The sequence below is a fragment of the Sander lucioperca genome, chromosome 3, assembly GCF_008315115.2.
Source record: "Sander lucioperca isolate FBNREF2018 chromosome 3, SLUC_FBN_1.2, whole genome shotgun sequence".
In the NCBI taxonomy this organism is placed as follows: Eukaryota; Metazoa; Chordata; class Actinopteri; order Perciformes; family Percidae; genus Sander; species Sander lucioperca.
In genome coordinates this window covers 44,078,142-44,086,023 of record NC_050175.1, presented here as the reverse complement: position 1 = coordinate 44,086,023, position 7,882 = coordinate 44,078,142, and the positions used below count along the sequence as shown (strand labels likewise).

The 7,882-nt window shown below is 42.1% G+C and overlaps 1 non-coding gene across 1 annotated transcript; it reads left to right on the top strand.

Moving 5' to 3' along the window:
* Window positions 1–4,056: 4,056 nt before the first annotated feature.
* On the top strand, window positions 4,057–4,128 carry trnap-cgg. Its single transcript has one exon. It is a non-coding gene; the product is annotated as a tRNA-Pro (tRNA).
* The last annotated feature ends 3,754 nt before the right edge of the window (window positions 4,129–7,882 follow it).

Genomic DNA, 7,882 nt, shown 5'->3' with positions numbered 1-7,882 from the left:
TTTCTTATCCATCATCCAAACAAGGACAAAGCCCTGGTTAACAACTAGAAAGCATCACTCCGGCTTTGACGGCAAAGATTGAAACAAACAGCCGAAAACAAAAGCTGTTGTTGGTGTTTGACAGCGAGCATAACGGCGCTGCTTGGGGATTTGGGCTCAGTGGCAGGGTGGAAAAATCTTTGGGACATGCGCTGGGGGTGTTGGATGGTGTTCGACATCAGTCAATGCTGTTTGGGGAGTGAGAGTGGGCGGCTGGAGTCATAACTATTAGACAGGCGAGCGTTATATCTCTGGGGGGATTGAGATCTGACGAGCGGAGCGGGGTTGTTACTAGTTTTTTGTTTCAGCGCAGATGAATACAGCTGGTGATATAAAACTTGTTCAAATTTGGCAGTGAAGAATGGGAAGCTATAGTACAGAGGAACCGCCTTCCACCAGTGTCCCTTTATCATCTTTTATGAGCCTTATCGTCTTTGCACAAAAAGTGGAGTCCTGGCATATGAGATAAATAGATCACTTTAAAAAAAATGTAGGATGAGGTCTGACACATTTAGAGATTTAGGATTTAGAGAAATATGTTTTGTCAGAGGTTTGGTGGTTAAGGGATGTGCTTTAATTTCACTGTCGTAAAATAAGAAGTGTATTTGGTGCAGATATTTGATTACAGATATAACCACAGATTCACTGTTTCCTCTTATGTAGTCTTACACATTTTAAAAGGACATGCAAAAATCAGACATACATGCACTACTACTTTATGCTTAACACATTTGCTGCAGGCTGCTCTCTAAACCAAATTTTTCACCGGCGGCGTCTGTGCTGCGTTCAGGCTGCGCTACGGTTTTGTACCGTCCTCCACCATGCGCCAAATCGCACTGGGAGCGTGCAAATCCACTTTGGCAACACAACTGAAGCGTGGTGTCGCGACGTATACGTCCATGGTTATTGCTCCACGCCCTTGACCGGCAGCTGATTGGACAGACACGTCACGTGGGTCTGGCTACTCCCGAATTTCAAAACGACAGTATGACGGCTCGTTCGGAATATGATCTAGTATTTTACAAAAATAGTTCACCGAAACGTTTTTCTGAAAACATTTTAAGCAAGAAATAGGCCATACAGTTGCTGAATCTGTCTTCATTTCAGATCGACAAAGGTTAGGTTGTAAGATTTTTGTCTACTTCTATTGGATAGTCGCGTCGCGTTCAACGGATTCATCAACGGGATGCTTTGCGGGCGCGTTAAAGTCGCTTGACATTACCAATAGGAATAAAGTGGAGCACGGCGTGACAGAAATGTCGCAAGGCCAGGTGGATCTTGAAGTGTCTTGCCTGGTCGCAGATTTGTATTGTCTCTATAAGTACTAAGAACAATTGTGTTTATTAGCTACTATACACTCTAAGCATTCCTGCAATTAAACTCCATGCCTTCTCTTTTCTGGCATTGTCTTTATACACAAGATCTGTGATGTCCTATTATGTTTGTAGAGGAGGTGTTGTAGAGGAGACATATATGATATTGGGGGGTGTCTTTTGGTAAATTGACTGGATGCTCTCGCTTTTTCACTTCCTGCCCGGCTGCCCAAATGCCCCGCGGCCTTACGTGTAACCTGCCGCCTAACTTTAGCGGAGCAGAGAGCTGCTTCACACACGCTTCTGGGATGCTGCGTGGCGCGGCTGGTGGAATATCAAACATTGACTTGAATGGCCGCGATTGCCTGCAGGGGTTGCTGCGTCCGGAATGCAGCGCGGTGGAAAACAGGGTTAAGAGTGGAGCTGACACTAGTTGTATTGTGTTGCATTTATATGATGTGGGAGACTTCAACTTCCACCTCAGCAGCTCACAGTCAGCTGCTGAGCAACAGGCATTTTAATGAAAGATGCTCCCAAATGTATACAGTTCTGTGTACAAATAATGGCAAATAAACATTGCCAACAATGCATGTAAACCATAAATGGGTGTATGTAGAGTGTCTCAAAGAGAACAATTTTATCCTAAACAACTATTTTCTACTAGTACTTTAACACCTAACCTTTTCTTAGAAGTTCAAATGAACTGAATTGGGCGTTTGTCCATTGGGATTGGTTTGTTTAGCCTTGTGTGAAGCCACGGATGGGCAAAGACATTTGGAGGGCTATTGCTCTAACCCCCAGGTTCAGTTTAAAGCAACACAGGAGAAGCCTCCTGTTGAGGACCATTTTAATGCAAATGATATGGTCTCTTTCTCCTCATTTCCTGTCTCTGTCTCCTCAATTCCTGTCTTTTTCCCCTCAATCCCTGATTCTGTCTGTGTCCTTTCTTCATACTCTGACTCTGCTCTGGCAGCCCAGTCTCATGGCAGTGCGTCAAATGGTCACGTTATTGAATCTATTAATTTGTGTACTGAACACGTTAATGCCGTTATTTTTGTGTGGTGAGCACGAATTTTAAAGTAATGTATTTCAATGGGAAACATATTTTGTGATCACAGAACAATTACGGTAGCGGGTAGTGTTGATACGGCAAAGAAAATCCACACAGGGAGGTTGGTTGGGATGGTGGATGGGTCAAACAATACAGGACTTTCACCCCGAAGACTGGGGATCGCGGCCCGCGTGTTGCAGTTCATTTCTGTGTTATTCTCTTCCTAACCACAACCGTCCCGTTGTTGTCGGTGTCTCCTGCGTGTGACAGTTCCTTTCCCCGTTCTTCTTTTCCTAACCACAACCGTCCCGTTGTGGCGTTTCATTTCCCCGTTGTTGCATGCCACAGAGACCGCGGATCGTGTCCCTGCACCCGGGGATTGCGTCCCGCGTATGGCGGTCCGTCCTGTTGTTGTCGCTGGCGTGTGGCGTTTCATTTCCCCGTTGTTGTCCCCCAGAGCAGCCCAGTGTCATGGCAGTTTGTGAAATGGTCACGTTCGAAAATCGTGACCTGTACACAAACCAATAAATCAAAATAACGTGACCATTTCAGGAACTGGCGTGAGACCACGTTGGCTCTGGGCTAATACTTTAGCTCGCCATCTATAAAATACAATTAAGAGAATGTCTTAGAGTTCTTTTAAGGCATTGTTGTTAAGTGTTCAAATAATGAAAGCATTGCTATTTTTGCGATCAAGGCAAGATCTATCTTTTTATTTATAACACTATAGAGGTAAGTGCAAGTTCAGCAGAGACTTAGAAGATGGAACTGTCTCCAAAAGAAACCTTATAATATAATTCTGAATAAGTTCTATAATGTACCTTTTTAATTAAGAATACTTTTGTCCATAGCATCTATCTTTCCCCTTATCACACTTTTACTGACATGGCTCTTTTATAGTAACTCTCGAACACTCACCAGCCTCATTATGTAGCTGTCTGATTTATTGCATGGTGCTCCACATGCTCTCCTTCACTCTCTGGTCTGGAGCCTTGGGGTAGGGCCTCATCTTAAATAGAATTATTAGAATCAGAATTAAGCAACTTTTACAGTATACTGCATTTTTCACTGCTAAGAAACACAACTGAACACTCTGGAAGCAAGCGCTTTCGGGGAAGGTCTCGTAAAAATGAATCATCTCTCTTTCTGTGTTGAAGGTCACATGACAGTAGTCAGTAGTAGTTACCTGTGATGTTATTCTGTATATATTAAGGGGGTTTACACTTTAAAATATGTTAATACTTTAAAACGTTTTGCTGAACAGCCTGCAGACTAAAACAAATGTAAAGTGATACATTTTTTTTTAATGGAAATTCCCAAGTTGAAATCGATGTTGGAAATTCAGAAGATGAAATTGTTGTTGGAAATTGGCAAGTTGAAATCAACTCAGACAAGCGAAACCACATCCATTCATCACAAACATTCCTGTGCGGCATACCTGAGGTGGGGTTTGAACCCGCGTCTCCTGGTTGCCGGCTAGCGTCCTTCCCCATTGGACCACATCTGGGGCAGATCAACGTGCAGAGAAACAAAGTATGTCTTTTCCATTTGTTGCCCTTAAAAACCTCTTAAACATGCTGATAATCCATTAAAAACAGCTTAAATGTGGACAACAATAACCTGTACCTGTGCATGTGCCAGGTGACCAAGCATGGCTCGTTGGTCTAGGGGTATGATTCTCGCTTCGGGTGCGAGAGGTCCCGGGTTCAAATCCCGGACGAGCCCTTTAATTGATGGATTATCCTGTCTGCCCATCAAAGGCGTAGAACCCCACACACATCTTTAGGGTGTAAAGGGAGAGGGCTAAATTATCTATGATGTGTACGCACAACTGTATGGGAGAATAAACAAAGTTTAAAACCATCTGATTAACATACAAAGTTATGCATAATCATGGTAACGCTTATACATGTTAGCACGTGAGTGTAGGGATTTCCCCTGATTCACCAGAAAGTGAAATGGAGTTAAAACAGGTGTGCATTAAGCTTTTATCCTGCTACGTGTAATTCAGCAGTTACATTTAGTAAAATGAATGGAATACAGTGACTGTAGCCCTGTGTCTATTACAGTACAAAATGCATCTTGATTCTCTTTTCTATCTGCTTGTAAACACACCTGCCCAGTTGCTGGCTGCATAATTAATTAATATAATATAGTTAATGAGTCATTTCTGTGTTGGCTCTTTGTGACATCAGAGATGATAAATAAACATCACTCCATCCACAAAAATTTGATTTCCCCATGTGGATCCATAATGCGCTGATGATGCTGGAATATAATTGCCAAAACTAAATGCCAAATATGAGGTCATGCTTACAGCTCTTGTAGCCACAGTGTTTTTTTTACAAATAATAAAAGAACACAAACTGGACCAAAACAAAACATTAACAATTGATACATTTTTACTTTTGTCCAAACTACTGGTGTGACTATACAGTTTGCTTTGGTAAAAACAAAGCTATTAATTCAGAAATTGACATCAAATAGTATCCACAAATTTGGGGTTTGCACATAAGCTACATCTGCTGGAGCTGCTCCCCCCGCGACCCGACACCAGATAAGCGGACGAAGATGGATGGATGGATGGATGGACGTAAGCTACAGTAAGTTACATCTGCAAATGTTTGTACAGCATATGTAGTGCTCAAGTGGAGAAAAGACAAGAATTTACAAATAATAATAAAAAAGCCTTAACAACAAAGGCAAGCTGGCTGAACATTTTATTTAATTTCCTCCTGGGAACTTATTCTCAGGTCATACATCATCCTCTGTCTTGCTTTTTTTCCCCACGGAGCTTATTTCTGTGTCTAACAGACAGACAGACAGACAGACAGACAGACAGACAGACAGACAGACAGACAGACTTTACTTATTCAGAAGGAAATGGAGGTGTCTAATAGCTTATACACATCATACATACACATAGGCACACAGACATATGACATCTACGCACAAATACATACTACAAAAATACAAAAGGAAGATATCAATAGTGTGCCCTTACAGTAAAGTTAGATTTTAGCATGTTTAAAGGAGCGGTGTGGAAAAAAATGCAGAAAGGTGCAATGGTATCATAGTGCAAGAGAGTGTCAGTGCAAGTACATTGCCAGTGCAAATTCTATATCTATTCAAGTACAACAGGCTACACAATATATCAAAAATAGAATAATCATTACTTAACTAAACATAGACACTAGTAAAAGACTTGAAGAAAAGTTCAAGTTAAAGTTGAAAACTGTCCATACAGACAAAAAGACAGCGTGGTGTATTGACCATACAGGCAATCTAGCAAAATGGGCAGGTGGCTAATATAGCCGGTAAGGGAGTCAAACAGTGCCAATCAGTCCAGTCCAGGGAAGTCTGCGGTAGTTTATGTGTATCTCAGGGTAAATTTAGAATACCCCTGCGGTGTGTACAGGTAGCATGCGGCTCACTTTAGGATGACGTTTGAGTGTAGTAGCTGAGCTTTCATGCACTATATAAATCATCATCCTTGGGCTGTTAAATGTAAAAATGCAGATGGTGCACTTCCAGTGAGTTTCTCTTGTCTAATTTCCCCACTGACCGCTGTGGTAAAATTAGACACTTTCAAATAAAGTGGCAAGAGGGCTCAAGAGCTGGAATCAAATAAATAAAAATATGTTGCCCGCACTGAGCAGCCCATACTTTATAGCACAGAGTATGGAAAACAAGTATGGAGAACACCTGTAGTTCATTTTCTCTGGTCCAAATCAGTTGATTTTTTTTTTTTATTTGTAAACTTGGAGCGATTTGCCCTTGGTTTGGTTTAGTTTCACACCTGGAAAAATCCAAGCGTACCAAAACGCGTCCTTACAAACCACGCAAGAACGTTCACTCCACTTATGGGTCAGATGTGTCTGGGGCGGGAGAAAGAAAATAAATACATGAAGAAAGTCCTGTCTTCTGGACTAGTGACTATTTATTGCATCTCCTTGGTAAAACCAGCTCATTTCATTTAAATAATCAGAGTTTCAAGAGTTTCTGCTCTGCTCTGACGCCATCTGTCTAGTCTATTTCTGTAAGAGAAACATTGCCAGCTTCTACAGTTTGCTGCTCTGCTGCATCACGGATTGCAAAGCACACCTGACAAAAGGAGACATTTATTTCAGACTTGCAGAGTACACAGTCGGTGCGGTTCGAGGTCGGATCACGTTCTCACCACAAACGATCTGCTCCGGAGTTCGATTGGAGGCGTACTGAGATCTCCGCTTGTTTGGTCTGCTTTTGGTGCGCATCCGAGTGCAAACCGACCGCACCAAGGGGGGAAATTAACTTCATTCAACTGAACTAAATGAGGCAAGTGTGAAAGCCCCCTTAACCAGGGAAGAGCCTAAACAAGTAGGGCAGAGGGAGAGGATGTGTTAAATGTAACTGTGTACAGTGGGTGTGTGTCTTCCAGGTTCGGCTACTACCCATGGCTCGTTGAGTAGATTTATGCGTCAGGCATGTTAACACTGAGAAAGCATGCTGCTCTCTTCCACACACACACACACACACACACACACACACACACACACACACAAAATGGGCCTCTGTGCTTCCCATCTCAGCAACTTGTGACTGAACTCACGATAGTAGGTACTCATAGTCTCTCTCTCTCTCTCTCTCTCACACACACACACACACACACACACACACACACACACACACAGAAAGACAGCTGGAAATGGAAAATATGGCTACAATTTGTAAAATTAACCACTTCCAAAATAAAACAACGTTGACTTGAAACCTGCATGTTGAATACAGCCACTGCTGAGAGCACTGAAATCCTGGAGTGTAAATGAAGAAGATGAATGGCATACAGCGCTGTCACTGTCATGGTAGCCTTCCCACAACCCCCCCACCTCCACACAGTGTGTTTTATTACAATCAGTACCCATGTCTGCTTGCGCTGGGGAAAATGTGCAAGAAATAATGATCTGGATGGTCTTGGGGGTCTGGATTGAAGTGTTCCTGTAAGAATTCTAGTGGTGTAAGCAATTTATTTCTTAACACATAGTTCATATTGTTTAAGACACTCCATATATCTGCCAAGTGTGATGGGAAATATGGCTTTAATACAGCATTGCGCACACTGGGGGACAGGGAAATATTTCTAACCCCACCCCCACCTAACCACCCACCATCCAAAACTGAGACGGAGAAACTGAGTGTTAAGAGAAAACACACACTAAATGGCCACACATGTTGGTTTACTTTCCTGATAAACTGATTTATTTGTATTAATATAGATAAAATTACTGTATAAAGCATCACAGGTTTAAAGAATATGCAAAGGTTATGTGTTTTAGACAAGCAGAAATATTTGATTGTTATATTGTATGCATTTTTGCATTAAATCCGACCTAACCTGAGTATTATAGGCATTTTACTCTGATAGGATGACTTTTCTTCCTGTTCACCAGTGGAGTCTCACTTTACATATTCTAACGTCCATACCAACAAACAAATCAGA